At 41.5% G+C, this 16,441-nt stretch overlaps 1 protein-coding gene across 4 annotated transcripts in view; it reads right to left on the reverse strand.

The window, feature by feature from the left end:
* The window catches only part of ADCY6 (adenylate cyclase 6), a 591,281-nt gene that overhangs the window by 332,112 nt on the left and 242,728 nt on the right, over window positions 1-16,441 (reverse strand). The window lies entirely within an intron of this gene.

A 16,441-nucleotide genomic window follows, 5' to 3' on the forward strand; every position in this document is an offset into this window, starting at 1 on the left:
GGCCTGCTTGCCCTTGTTCCATGACTGGTTGCCTTTCCAACCCTGTCTGTAACGAGCAGTAGTTCCTTCCTGTTTTGGAGCGGAGGAAGTTGATGCTGCTCCTGCCTTGAAGTTACGAAAGGCACGAAAATTAGACTGTTTGGCCTTTGATTTGGCCCTGTCCTGAGGAAGGGTGTGGCCCTTACCTCCCGTAATGTCAGCAATAATTTCCTTCAAGCCGGGCCCGAATAAGGTCTGCCCTTTGAAAGGAATGTTAAGTAGTTTAGACTTAGAAGTTACATCTGCTGACCAGGATTTAAGCCATAGCGCCCTGCGCGCCTGTATGGCGAATCCGGAATTTTTAGCAGTAAGTTTGGTTAAATGCACTACAGCATCCGAAACAAACGCATTAGCCAGTTTAAACGTTCTAACTTTGCTCAAAGTCTCATCCAATGGTGCTGTGCGAATCGCCTCTTCCAGAGACTCAAACCAGAATGCTGCTGCAGCCATGACAGGCGCAATGCATGCAAGAGGCTGCAATATAAAACCTTGTTGAACAATCATTTTCTTAAGGTAACCCTCTAATTTTTTATCCATTGGATCTGAGAAAGCACAGCTATCCTCCACCGGGATAGTGGTACGCTTGGCTAAAGTAGAAACTGCTCCCTCCACCTTAGGGACCGTCTGCCATAAGTCTCGTGTGGTGGCGTCTATAGGGAACATTTTTCTAAATATCGGAGGAGGGGAAAAGGGCACACCGGGTCTATCCCACTGCTTACTAATAATTTCTGTAAGCCTTTTTGGTATAGGAAAAACGTCAGTACACACCGGTACCGCATAGTATCTATCCAACCTACATAATTTCTCTGGGATTGCCACCGTGTCGCAATCATTCAGAGCCGCTAACACCTCCCCTAGTAACACGCGGAGGTTCTCAAGCTTAAATTTAAAATTTGAAATTTCTGAATCCGGTCTCCCCGGATCAGAACCGTCACCGACAGAATGAAGCTCACGGTCCTCATGTTCTGCAAATTGTGACGCAGTATCGGACATGGCTCTCGTGTCATCAGCGCGCTCTGTCCTTAACCTAGAGCTATCGCGCTTGCCTCTTAATTCGGGCATATTGTATAATACTTCTTTCATAACATTAGCCATATCATGTAAAGTGATTTGTAAGGGCCTTGATGTACTTGGCGCCTCAATCTTACGCACCTCCCGAGCGGGAGACGCAGGTACTGACACGTGAGGAGAGTTAGACGGCATAACTTCCCCCTCGTTGTCTGGTGATAATTTCTTTATCGGTACAGATTGACTTTTATTCAAAGTAATATCAATACAATTGGTATACATATTTCTATTGGGTTCCATATCGGCTTTTGAACATAATGAACAAGCAGATTCCTCTGTATCAGACATGTTTAAACAGACTAGCAATGAAGCTAACAAGCTTGGAAATCACTTTCAATAAGTTTACAAGCAATATAAAAAACGCTGCAGCGCTTTTAAAAACACAGTTGAATAACAAAGAAAACTAATTCAGTTATAGTGAACAATTCTTAACGAGAAATGTATTAATTAGCAGAGGATTGCACCCATTAGCAAAAGGATGATTAACCCCTCAATACCCAAAAACGGATATCAAATTAAGATTTAACGCTTTTATCACAGTCAAACACACTGTCACAGATCTGCTGTGACTGATTACCTCCCTCAAAAACGAATTTTGAAGACCCCTGAGCTCTCTAGAGACGTCCTCGATCAAGGAGGAAGAAACAGGAAGACTGTGCTAGAATTTTAACTGCGCAACAAGGCGCTAAAACAAGGTCCCTCCCACTCATATTACAACAGTGGGAGACCTGATATAACGGTTTCTATGCAGAAAATATGTTAGCCATGTGGAAAAAAATCATGCCCAAAAAGATTTATCACCAAAGTACCTCACAAAACGAATAACATGCCAGTAAACGTTTTAAAAACAACAATTTGAATGTCATGCAAAGTTATCACTAAGCCTGCTACCAATCGCTTCCACTGCAGATAAGGCTTAAACATTATTTCAGTATTAACAGTATTTTCTCAGTCAAATTCTAGTCCCTAGAAAATAACTCAACTGCGCATACATTTATCAGCCTGATACCAGTCGCTACTACTGCATTTAAGGCTGTACTTACATCATGTGGGTAACAGCAGTATTTTCTTAGTCAATTCCATTCCCAGAAAATAATGTACTGCACATTTGCGGGGGACCCCGCATGCTATTCCCCTCTTTCTGAAGTTACCCTACTCCTCAGAATGTCGAGAACAGCCAGCGGATCTTAGTTACGTCTGCTAAGATCATAGAAAAACGCAGGCAAATTCTTCTCCAAATACTGCCTGAGATACAAAAAAACGGCACACTCCGGTGTCATTTTAAAATAACAAATTTTTAATTGAAGAATAATTAAGTAAAAACTCCAACTCCTCTCGCGACCTCCTTCTTTGTTGAGGGTTGCAAGAGAATGACTGGATATGACATGTGAGGGGAGGAGCTATATAGCAGCTCTGCTTGGGTGATCCTCTTGCAACTTCCTGTTGGGAAGGAGAATATATCCCATAAGTAATGGATGACCCGTGGACTGAATACACTTAACAAGAGAAATTAGATAGCCATTAGACCCTTGTCGTGCTGAATAGAAGTGTACAGCGCTCTCACATCTATGGTTAACCACATATCCTCATCCTCCCAGTTCAAATTCCTCATCAATTTTAAAACATGGGTAGTATCCTGTAGAAAGCTTGGAAGGTCACCTACAAATGGCTGCAATACACTGTCTACCCATTGTGAGATTCTTTCAAGGAGTGATCCTATTCCACTCACAATGGGCCTACCTGTGACCCCCTCCAGGGATTTGTGGATCTTAGGTAGGTGATTAAAAATAGGTACAATGGGGTTGTCCACCAGGAGAAAGTCACAGGTAGACCCATCCAGGATACCCAATTCACTGCCATCATCAATGATCTGTGTAAGTTCTCTCTTGAACCTACTCGTGGGTCACCCCCTAAAACCATGTAATGGCGTGTGTCCTGAAGCTGTCTTTCCGCTTCTGTCACAAATTGTTCCCTTGACATTACCACAACCGAGCCCCCCTTGTCCGCACCCCTAATAACCAGACCCTCGTTGGTCTGTAAACTTTTTAGGGCTTCTCTCTCCTTGAAACTCAAGTTGTGCTGTTTACTAAGAGGAGCTCGGTGTAGCAATGTTAGGTCTTTTTCAATTCTCTCCTGGAAAGCCTCAAGTATATTGCCCCTATAATGAATGGGGTAAAATTTGGAGGTTTCCTTAAATCTGGGTAAATGGTGTACCTCCCTGTGCTCATCAATTGCTCCTTCAGACAAAAGTGACTCTATGCCTACTATATCACAATTCTCATTGAAAGTAAGTTCATTTCTAGCACTCTGATTGACCAAATTCTCAGTGGTCCCCACAATTGCTTCACCATCTTCAGTATTATGGAAATATTTTTTCACTGTCAAGCCTCTAATCAATTTATTTACATCAATCAGTGTGCTGAACAAATTGAATTTTTGTGACGGCACAAATCCTAAGCCTAAACACAAAACCTTTTTCTCCATGTCTGATAATACATAGTTAGAGCGATTGATCACACTCATGTCACTAATCACTGGTACTTGCTCCCTTGTCTGCCTCGCCTGGTTGACCTGCGGTTTTGTCTCACTTGACCACCTTGGTCCCCTCTGCCTCTCCCCCCTCCCTCCGGTTTCTTGGGGGGAAGGCAAAAAACCTGTTCCAAATCCTGTCTATCACTTTGGTCTAATATCCCTGCTCCTACAGTGAGTGTACCATCATCTGGGGTATACTTAGATCCTCCCTGATGTTTCTTTAGGATTGAAGGTATGGTTGGATTGGAATCTTTAGGTCTTACCACCGGTTGGGCAACAACAGATGGTATGTCCTGATTCCCAATCTCATTATCCTCACCTCCTGATGCTGAGCTATCGTCGTAAGACTCCGCTTCGCTTTCTGAAAATTGGACTCTTTCCCCTGCTACTCACAGGATTTTCCTCTATTTGGTTTGAAATATCTATGCCCCTATTCCCCTTGTTGTTGAAGGAGCCTCTGCCCCCCTCCCTGCATTAAAATACCATTACCCTTATCAGCTAACTAATTAACCACCACATTGCCAGGAATTTCAGAAGTGTGGTAAGTAGTTGGGGTTGCAATTAGTGGCCTTCTAATTGCCAAAAACTAATTGCAAAGCAATAGATGTCTGCTATTTCTGAACAAAAGGGACCCCAGAGAGCCTTTTACAACCATTTGTCTTATGACTGCAGTAAATGTGTGCAAATAATTTCAGTGAGAAACCCAAACTTTGCGAAAAAGTTAACATTTATTTTTAATTTGGTGGTGAAACAGTGGCATGAAAACAGAATTTATGTTTACCTGATAAATTTCTTTCTCCAACGGTGTGTCCGGTCCACGGCGTCATCCTTACTTGTGGGATATTCTCTTCCCCAACAGGAAATGGCAAAGAGCCCAGCAAAGCTGGTCACATGATCCCTCCTAGGCTCCGCCTACCCCAGTCATTCGACCGACGTTAAGGAGGAATAATAGCATAGGAGAAACCATATGGTACCGTGGTGACTGTAGTTAAAGAAAATAAATTATCAGACCTGATTAAAAAACCAGGGCGGGCCGTGGACCGGACACACCGTTGGAGAAAGAAATTTATCAGGTAAACATAAATTCTGTTTTCTCCAACATAGGTGTGTCCGGTCCACGGCGTCATCCTTACTTGTGGGAACCAATACCAAAGCTTTAGGACACGGATGAAGGGAGGGAGCAAATCAGGTCACCTAAATGGAAGGCACCACGGCTTGCAAAACCTTTCTCCCAAAAATAGCCTCAGAAGAAGCAAAAGTATCAAACTTGTAAAATTTGGTAAAAGTGTGCAGTGAAGACCAAGTCGCTGCCCTACATATCTGATCAACAGAAGCCTCGTTCTTGAAGGCCCATGTGGAAGCCACAGCCCTAGTGGAATGAGCCGTGATTCTTTCGGGAGGCTGCCGTCCGGCAGTCTCGTAAGCCAATCTGATGATGCTTTTAATCCAAAAAGAGAGAGAGGTAGAAGTTGCTTTTTGACCTCTCCTTTTACCTGAATAAACAACAAACAGGGAAGATGTTTGTCTAAAATCCTTTGTTAGAAAAATCCTCATTTCTGAGGAGTCTATAATTGTTCCCAAGAAGGGAACCCTTGTTGACGGGGATAGAGAACTCTTTTCCACGTTCACTTTCCAGCCGTGCGATCTGAGAAAGGCCAGGACGATGTCCGTGTGAGCCTTTGCTCGAGGGAGGGACGACGCTTGAATCAGAATGTCGTCCAGGTAAGGTACTACTGCAATGCCCCTTGGTCTTAGCACAGCTAGAAGGGACCCTAGTACCTTTGTGAAAATCCTTGGAGCAGTGGCTAATCCGAAAGGAAGCGCCACGAACTGGTAATGTTTGTCCAGGAATGCAAACCTTAGGAACCGATGATGTTCCTTGTGGATAGGAATATGTAGATACGCATCCTTTAAATCCACCGTGGTCATGAATTGACCTTCCTGGATGGAAGGAAGGATAGTTCGAATGGTTTCCATCTTGAAAGATGGGACCTTGAGAAATTTGTTTAAGATCTTGAGATCTAGGATTGGTCTGAATGTTCCCTCTTTTTTGGGAACTATGAACAGATTGGAGTAGAACCCCATCCCTTGTTCTCTCAATGGAACAGGATGAATCACTCCCATTTTTAACAGGTCTTCTACGCAAAGTAAGAACGCCTGTCTTTTTATGTGGTCTGAAGACAACTGAGACCTGTGGAACCTTCCCCTTGGGGGAAGTCCCTTGAATTCCAGAAGATAACCCTGGGAGACTATTTCTAGCGCCCAAGGATCCAGAACATCTCTTGCCCAAGCCTGAGCGAAGAGAGAGAGTCTGCCCCCCACCAGATCCGGTCCCGGATCGGGGGCCGATATTTCATGCTGTCTTGGTAGCAGTGGCAGGTTTCTTTGCCTGCTTTCCCTTGTTCCAGCCTTGCATTGGTCTCCAAGCTGGCTTGGCCTGAGAAGTATTACCTTCTTGCTTAGAGGACGTAGCACCTTGGGCTGGTCCGTTTTTACGAAAGGGACGAAAATTAGGTCTATTTTTTGCCTTGAAAGGCCTATCCTGAGGAAGGGCATGGCCCTTACCCCCAGTGATATCAGAGATAATCTCTTTCAAGTCAGGACCAAACAGCGTTTTCCCCTTGAAAGGAATGTTTAGTAGCTTGTTCTTGGAAGACGCATCAGCCGACCAAGATTTCAACCAAAGCGCTCTACGCGCCACAATAGCAAACCCAGAATTCTTAGCCGCTAACTTAGCCAATTGCAAAGAGGCGTCTAGAGTGAAAGAATTAGCCAATTTGAGAGCATTGACTCTGTCCATAATCTCCTCATAAGGAGGCGAGTCACTATCAAGCACCTTAATCAGTTCATCAAACCAGAAATATGCGGCTGTAGTGACAGGGACAATGCATGAAATGGGTTGTAGAAGGTAACCCTGCTGAACAAACATCTTTTTAAGCAAACCTTCTAATTTTTTATCCATAGGATCTTTGAAAGCACAACTATCCTCTATGGGAATAGTGGTGCGTTTGTTTAAAGTAGAAACCGCTCCCTCGACCTTGGGGACTGACTGCCATAAGTCCTTTCTGGGGTCGACCATAGGAAACAATTTTTTAAATATGGGGGGAGGGACGAAAGGAATACCGGGCCTTTCCCATTCTTTATTAACAATGTCCGCCACCCGCTTGGGTATAGGAAAAGCTTCTGGGAGCCCCGGCACCTCTAGGAACTTGTCCATTTTACATAGTTTCTCTGGGATGACCAAATTTTCACAATCATCCAGAGTGGATAATACCTCCTTAAGCAAAATGCGGAGATGTTCCAATTTAAATTTAAAAGTAATCACATCAGATTCAGCCTGCTGAGAAATATTCCCTAAATCAGTAATTTCTCCCTCAGACAAAACCTCCCTGGCCCCCTCAGATTGGGTTAGGGGCCCTTCAGAGATATTAATATCAGCGTCGTCATGCTCTTCAGTAACTAAAACAGAGCATCCACGCTTACGCTGAACAGGGTTCATTTTGGCTAAAATGTTTTTGACAGAATTATCCATTACAGCCGTTAATTGTTGCATAGTAAGGAGTATTGGCGCGCTAGATGTACTAGGGGCCTCCTGAGTGGGCAAGACTCGTGTAGACGAAGGAGGGAATGATGCAGTACCATGCTTACTCCCCTCACTTGAGGAATCATCTTGGGCATCATTGTCATTATCACATAAATCACATTTATTTAAATGAATAGGAATTCTGGCTTCCCCACATTCAGAACACAGTCTATCTGGTAGTTCAGACATGTTAAACAGGCATAAACTTGATAAGAAAGTACAAAAAACGTTTTGAAATAAAACCGTTACTGTCACTTTAAATTTTAAACTGAACACACTTTATTACTGCAATTGCGAAAAAACATGAAGGAATTGTTCAAAATTCACCAAACTTTCACCACAGTGTCTTAAAGCCTTGAAAATATTGCACACCAAATTTGGAAGCTTTAACCCTTAAAATAACGGAACCGGAGCCGTTTTAAGCTTTAACCCCTTTACAGTCCCTGGTATCTGCTTTGCTGAGACCCAACCAAACCCAAGGGGAATACGATACCAAATGATGCCTTCAGAAGTCTTTTATAAGTATCAGAGCTCCTCTCACATGCGACTGCATGCCATGCCTCTCAAAAACAAGTGCGCAACACCGGCGCGAAAATGAGACTCTGCCTATGCTTTGGGAAAGCCCCTAAAGAATAAGGTGTCTAAAACAGTGCCTGCCGATATTATTATATCAAAATACCCAGAATAAATGATTCCTCAAGGCTAAATAAGTGTTAATATCAATCGATTTAGCCCAAAAAATGTCTACAGTCTAAATAAGCCCTTGTGAAGCCCTTATTTACCATCGTAATAAACATGGCTTACCGGATCCCATAGGGAAAATGACAGCTTCCAGCATTACATCGTCTTGTTAGAATGTGTCATACCTCAAGCAGCAAAGACTGCAAACTGTTCCCCCAACTGAAGTTAATGCTCTCAACAGTCCTGTGTGGAACAGCCATGGATTTTAGTTACGGTTGCTAAAATCATTTTCCTCATACAAACAGAATTCTTCATCTCTTTTCTGTTTCTGAGTAAATAGTACGTACCAGCACTATTTGAAAATAACAAACTCTTGATTGAATAATGAAAAACTACAGTTAAACACTAAAAAACTCTAAGCCATCTCCGTGGAGATGTTGCCTGTACAACGGCAAAGAGAATGACTGGGGTAGGCGGAGCCTAGGAGGGATCATGTGACCAGCTTTGCTGGGCTCTTTGCCATTTCCTGTTGGGGAAGAGAATATCCCACAAGTAAGGATGACGCCGTGGACCGGACACACCTATGTTGGAGAAATACACCAAATTGGGCCCAGATCAACACCTTGGGTCGTCTACTAAATAATATATATATATATCAAAAATGTTCAGTCCAAAATCTGTAGAACAATGTCTCTAGGCTGAAATAACCTTATAAGTGCCCCAAGATGTAATTGCCCATAGACCCCCTATGCAGAGGCAAAATTAGATAAACAAGTAATACACAGTCTTATTTATGCTGATAATTCAAAAGTAAGCGGGGTATGATTCAAATCCCCAATAGTGAGATAACATCGGTATGGGTCTTATACTCTCAAACAACTGAATCCATGTCAGTGTAGAAACCGCTATGCGGCTGTGCCCACTTACCGGTCTCACAATCCTTTTTTCGGTCCGGACGAGTGTCCTGCAAAGGTATCCGCTGTTTGGCGTTAGTACCTTACACCTTGAGCTATGATTACGGTCCTGAGCCGAAACATGTCAGCAATTACTCACGCTTGATTTGCTTGTTATGATACCTCCATACTTAGTTTTACCACGATTTTGGATTTAATAAATTTCTAAGTTTTAAACTGCAAATTGCGTACCTGCTGAACTCTTTTGGAGAGAGAGAGTGAGAGAGACTGAGAGAGAGTGAGTGAGAGTGAGAGAGAAAGAGAGTGTGAGAGAACGCAAAACGCCCAAAATACTGAAGAAGTTTTAGCATTTTTGCTATCACTCCATTTAAACAGAAATAGAGCCTTGTTTTTTTTAGCTACCTATCAAAACTATATATATATATATATATATATATATATATATATATATATATATATATATATATATATATATATATATATATATATATATACACACACACACGACAATTTCCAGCTCAGCCCACCAATGCATGCTGATGAAGGGGTTGTGAAAACGTTCCTACATTAAAAGGTTTTTTGTGAAAGTCCTGCGAGTGCATCATTTTCTCTATATATGCACTTTATTTTTGCACCCAGGCTGTTAACCATTGGAGGGCTGAGCTGGAAATTGTCTTCTATATATATATATATATATTGTTTTGATAGGTAGCTAAAAAAAACAAGGCTCTATTTCTGTTTAAATGGAGTGATAGCAAAAATGCTAAAACTTCTTCAGTATTTTGGGCGTTTTGCGTTCTCTGAAAGAGTTAATTAATGTGTGGTACTTTGTTAACCATACTGAGATGAGGGCTTTATACAAATGAATTACAAGTAACAAGGTAAGAATCTCACTATAACACATTATAAATTGTAGCGACTCCCAGTTTATGTTTTTACAGTAATATGTTTCTGTTTATGCAAGCATCAGCATTCTTCAGTGCACCCAGCATTCAAATATGCACATCATTAAGACAAATAACAAGGCTAATTATATATTTAGTTGGTCTCATGACTGCCTAAATAAATGCCAAGTGCCACCCACCTAAGGCAGACACATGGCACACAGTCCAAAACAATGCAAGCAGGATTTTATGGCATTTTTTATTTTTATTAAAGGGATAGGAAAGTCAAAATTAAACTTGCATGATTCAGACAGAGCACGTCATTTTAAGACACCTTTAAAATAACTTCTATTTTTAAATGTGCTTCATTCTCTTGGTACCCCTTGTTAAAAAAGAACATGCAGATATCCTACACTAGTGAGAGCTAGCTGCTGATTGGTGCCTGCACACATTTGTCACTTGTGATTGGCTAACTAGATGTGTTCAGCTAGCTGCCAGTAGTGCAATGCTGTTCATTCAGCAAAGGATAACAAGAGAATGAAGCAAATTTGATAATAGAAGTAAATTGAAAAGTTGTTTAAATTATATGTTTTATGGAGACTTCCGGAGGAGGAGCCCAGGTGAATGGTCATGTGAGACACCTGCTCCGGCTCACCTCTCCTGCAAGCTCACTGGCGGGAACTCTGCGCCCAAGCCCTGGGACCCTGGGCGGCTTGTATTAGCCAGAACTACCGCTGCCGGAATCTCCTCTGGTGCCATTCCATTGCACCTTGCTGCATGTAGCAGCCATACAAGGTCCTAATCTCTCCTACCATTCTCCAGCAGAGATTTAATTAAAATTTCCATACATTGGCAGAAAACTGGGAAGGAGGACAAAACTAAAGAGGACGACTCTCTGCCTGCTGTCCAGACCTAATGCCGTTACTGCCCAAACTACCTCTTTTCTAACAGTGATGCTCCTATAAAGCCCTACCAGCTTTAAATGCAGAATGCCCTCACCTGCCTAAACACAAAATAAGACAGGCTTAACACCGGAGACCTCAGCCTCCTGGGACTTTAACCTACTTTTATCCCTTAACAATCTGCGGCAGTGGAGCTGAACCTAACAGCGTATCCTGGCACTGATCCTTGGTACACCCTTTCCTTTTGCTCCGGCACTCTTACCTGGTTTTGAGGTGGGAGCTCCTGGCCGCCTGGAGGACCTTGGGCGAGTGCGGCACACCGGATGCATCGAGCCGCGGCGTCCCTGACGACGGGACGGTGAGAAGGCGCAGGGATCCACGGGGCGCTGCTCCCCATTGGCCCGGACGTCCCCTCCCACCGGTGCTGCGTGAGGGGCCCGGGTCACGTCCATTTGCTGCGCTGCTGGTCCTGTCTTGAATCGCGGTGATTCCTCCTGCAGTCTCTCCGGACTGGTCTTCGGAACTTTCTTCCTACCTCTGCCGACTGAGTGCTCCCCCTCCCACCGGTGCTGCGTGTAGGGGGAGACCGGTCTCTCAAGGAAATCTCCACGGACATCCCTTATCTTTGGCCAGGGGCCGGTAAAGTATCAAATTGACTCATTCTCATGTCCTCTTGCTTATGTTTGTTTCCCGATTACAACCTCTCTGCATGTCAATTATTTACTACAAGTAAACTGCCATTAATGCACTTCCTTGAACTGTACTGGCTCTGTACTCTTTAAAGAAAGGGAAAAGGGGAAGAAAAAGGAAAGGGAGAAAAAAACCTTCCTAATCAGGCTAATACCCTAAGGCCGGCTGTTAACACCTTCTATGACAAGACTTTGGGCAAAAGTAAGGGAAGGGAATCAGAAAAGAAGGGAAGAAAACAAAGGGAAAAAACACTGAACCGCAAATTACCAAGAATTCAAACTGGGACTTTATTATATCTGTTAAAAAATGTGCAGAACTTAGATATATGGACATAATCTGTATGACTCCCGTCTTTTTCAGTGCTTCTTAAACATAGAGGGGGAGAGTGAAAGAGAAGGAAAAAAAGAAAGAGAAAAAGAAACAAATCACTTTGAGAAATGCTCTAATATAACTATGCTGATACTGCACTTATAATCTTATAAGAGTATTATAACTTCGCTGTTTCTCTATTATAACTTAAGGCTATAGCTCTAGATCTTTTTATAAATCCCTATGAACAACATGACTACACTACCAGAATGTCACTATATAGGATCTTAAATGTATGTTGAGCCTGAGTTCTACCCAGCAACACTGGCCTATTATTACTAATAAAGAGGCCATACCTATACCTACAAACTAGTAATTATTACTCCAGCACTAGATAGGCCTATTAAAAGCAGCTTGGCCAACATTTTATTAGCTCTATACTACTTCCAATTAATGATATTGGTGCATATAGAAATATACAAGTAAAATTATACTTCTTAGAAAGGATCAGCACATCACTCTAAGACCATACCACACTGTCTCCACTTCTTCTGTTTATCTCATACATTATGAACACAACTCTCTAAACCCTTTCCTCTCCAAAACTATTCATAGGCTCTGTTATCACTAAAAGAGCGAATAACTATTACCTACCTTGGCTACCCATACAGTACTACTACCCATTAGACTACTGTTTGTAAAGCAAAACTTCAAATCTTACCATAGAAATGCTACTATTTAAAAAACATTTGTTATATTGTCTCTCATATTACCTGCGGGTTAAATGAAAATCCCTGGTCTTTTCACCTGGATTTAAAATTATAAAATTTAAATACACAGAAAACCTGACTATTTCTATAAGAAATCTATAACCAGAGTACTGGTGAAAATAATCTAGTGCTGACATCTAGAATCAACTCATATAGAGAGTGACCAACCTATACTGCTATTCCTTAGCAGATTAGAAACCCCCTATCTTCTGAAGAAGAGAGGAACTGAGCATCTGCCTAAAATCCCCCTACTCCCATATCAAAGAATTATGTAATTGTCTGCTTTGGTTATAACACTAGGGACAAAGCACATTGTAGAATCCTATTATTTGCAACCTTCACTAATCGCACAAAACTGCTATTCTGCCACAATCATAAACACCCTAACGTCACCTGCACTAACACCCTATCACTTATTTCGGTAATAAGACTAAACTGATTCCTTACAGAACCTCACATTAGCCACCTTAAACTAGCTTAAATACACGACACCTCACTTTTTCACTTAATACCCCTGATCACAAATATTGTTTTTTATAACACAACTTATCCCCACTATTCCTCACCTCACTGGCCCTCACATTCTGTCACTTCCCTGGATCAATCTCATATAAGAACACACCCACACTCAATCCCCTTGGCTTTCCCCCTCCATTTTTTTTGGAAGGGCCCTTCACCAACACCCTCCTCTGTCACTATCACAATTAGACACGTGGCTTATGGATAAATTTGTATCTACTACATCTAAGACACCCTCTCCAAATATGGCAGCTAGACAAAGGGACAGGAAACCTAAAAATACCCAGGAATCTACCACTGAAGCACAATCTACCTTAGCCCATACAATAACGATGCCGGAACTCTCTACCCCACAGAGTCTGGTTGCAAACATCACAGAAGCACTTACACCTAAATTTGATGTTCTTAGGGCAGAGATTAGGCAGGACATTTCCTCACTCACCCAAGAGATTAGACAATTCTCTAGCAGGCTGCAAGAAATGGAGCAGCGAGTATCAGATCTAGAAGACCTAACATTAGGGCATAGCTCTAAATTAGAAAGTTTAAACATTAACACTCAAAAAGTTTATGATAGGCTAGAGGATCTGGAAAACCGCTCCAGAAGAAATAACATTCGGATAATTGGTCTTCCAGAAGACAAACAATTTGACGATTTATGCTGCTTTATTTCAGACACACTCACAAAGGCCCTTAAAATTCCTCCAACCTATCATTCAATTTTGGTGGAGAGAGCCCATAGGTTAGGCACCCCCCGTTCAGATAACAAAAACGGCAATCGTCCTAGACCGGTTATTGCAAGACTACTTAACTTTCAGGACAAAAATATGATATTACAATATTTCCGGAAAAACCAGCCCATCTACATAGAAAATGCTAAAATTTTAATTTTCCAAGATTTCTCTGCATACACAGCTTCCAAGAGAAGAGAGTTAGCCCCAATCTGTACCAAATTCATACAGTATGGTCACCATGCCACCATAATTTATCCCTCCAAACTCAGACTTATAGTTAACAACACAACACATATATTTGAAGATGCCCAGCTGGCTGAAAATTTTTTCAAAACTATGAACCCATAACCTCACTAAAAAATGACTTCGCCACACATTGAGAAATTAGGCCTTGTGATTAGGGAACCCCCTTGGGATAGGGTGGTCTTTGTCTATTGTATGTATGTGGGTTTTTTTTTTTTTTTTTTTTTTTTTCTTCTCCTTTCCTCTATCTCGACCCCTCCCCCCCCTCTCCACAATCTAGATGACACAAGGGATTAATAAATTAAAAATAGTATCATGGAATGTGGGAGGCATCTCCACTCCCATTAAACGAAAGGCGATACTTACACATCTGCGGAAGGCTCAAACCGATATCGGTCTTTTACAAGAAACCCACCTAAATTCAGAAGAATCTTTAAAACTAAAGGCGCAATGGGTCAAAGAGGTCCTTGCAGCACCGAGTGCTGGAAAAAAGAAGGGTGTGGCTATACTGATTGGAAAAAAAGCCAAAGTAGAGATACTGCACTCTGAGGCTGACCCCGGGGGGAGATACATATTGGTAAAGCTGAGGAACGCACAGATAACTTATACAATATGTAACATATACGGACCAAATACCTCCGACCCAGAGTTCTGGAATCTAATCCAGTCAAAACTCCTATTAACCTCTGAAGGACATTTGATCCTAGGAGGTGACTTCAATATGGCACCACACTGTCCTCTAGACAGACTTAGAAACAATGTCAAACAGTTAAAACAAAAAAAAGATAATCTAGACTCCAAAATATTCAATAAACTTAAGCACAATTTAGCATTATGTGACATCTGGAGAGTCCAGAACCCTGGCGCCCAAGACTACACCTGCCTTTCAAAAGCTCACAAAACCCTTTCCAGGATTGATTTATTCCTAATTGATGAACGTATTGCAATAACAAAAGTAAAAGCAGGATTAATGCCAATCCTTCTATCTGACCACGGACCCATTACTCTTGAACTTTACTTTGATCAATTTAATACGAATACCTCACGATTCTTTTTTCCTTATCATCTAACTACAGACCTAAAATTTAAAAAATGGTTGAGGGATAAATTTGCAGAATATGTTAATTTTAACAAAGAATATATACAGCGCCCCGATATATTCTGGGAGACTGCGAAAGCAGTTCTTAGAGGAGAAATTATCGCCTATTCTGCCATCCTATCCAAAAAGGTAAAGTTAAGAGAGAGGGAGATGAATAATTCCCTGATCAATTCATATAACCGTTTTTTACTTGAAAAAACTCCTTTAAACTGGGCGAAATATATTCGTGCCAAAAGCATTAGAGACACTTTTGCAATGACCCAAGAAACCCACAGAGAACTTAGGTTTCAAGCTAAACTTTATAGATTTGGTAATAAATCTGGAAAAATGCTAGCCAAATTAGTTAAAAATGAAGGAAAAAAACCACTGATAGAAAAACTAACTCATAATGGAAAACAGGTAACGAACCCAGAAGATATAGCGGGTATATTTATAGAATACTTTCGTGACATATATACATGCAGAGGCTATGATGCTGTGAAAGCATCAGAATTCTGGAGTAAAATCTCCTATCCTTCAGCCTCGGATGAAGAGACATCCAATCTTAACTCTCCTATTCTAATAGAAGAGATAGAGGAAGTAATCTCTAATCTTTCCCTTAATAAGGCAGCAGGTCCGGATGGACTTCCAAACGAATTTTTCAAAATTTTATCAGCCCAAATAACACCTTACCTGAGCAATCTCTTTAACGAGATGTACATTAACGGCAAATCGGCCTCACCTTCCTTTTCCTCCTCATTTACGACCCTGATTTTAAAAGAAGGGAAAGATCCATCTCAAAAAGAGTCATATAGACCCATTGCCCTCCTAAATTCTGATTACAAAATCATGACATCTATCTTAGCAATCAGACTACAGAATATCTTAACAAAAATAATCCATCCGGACCAAGCTGGCTTTCTTAATAACCGAAACTCGGCTGCAAAAATTAGAGAACTCCTTGTCACTTTAGACTATACTCAGAATCCCCCCTCCTCTGAGGTGGAGAGAGAGGGCACCCCTGACTTAGCTATCCTGTCAATCGACGCAGAAAAGGCGTTTGACTCGGTTATTTTTAACCATACAATAACATCTTTATCAAAATTTGGGATTACAGGAAATTTCTCTAATTTCCTAAAAAATCTACATAAACAATCCCATACGAGATTAATAATAAATAATATTAACTCTCCTCCTATTATGATGGGTAGGGGGACGCGCCAGGGATGCCCTCTCTCTCCACTTCTCTTTGATATAGCCATTGAACCCCTGGCCATTATGATAAGAGCATCTTTGGATGGCATAAAAATTCGGAACTATGAAATAAAAATGGGACTATATGCAGATGATCTTTTAATCTATCTCTCCAATACAAAGCTTAATATACCAAAACTTCTCCAAATAACCGATCACTTCGGTCTATTTTCAGGGTACAAAGTAAATAAAACAAAGTCTGAGATTCTCTGGCTGAGGAGAAATAATAGTTCCATTCTAAACA

Source organism: Bombina bombina, chromosome 3 (assembly GCF_027579735.1).
Source record: "Bombina bombina isolate aBomBom1 chromosome 3, aBomBom1.pri, whole genome shotgun sequence".
Classification (NCBI taxonomy): Eukaryota; Metazoa; Chordata; class Amphibia; order Anura; family Bombinatoridae; genus Bombina; species Bombina bombina.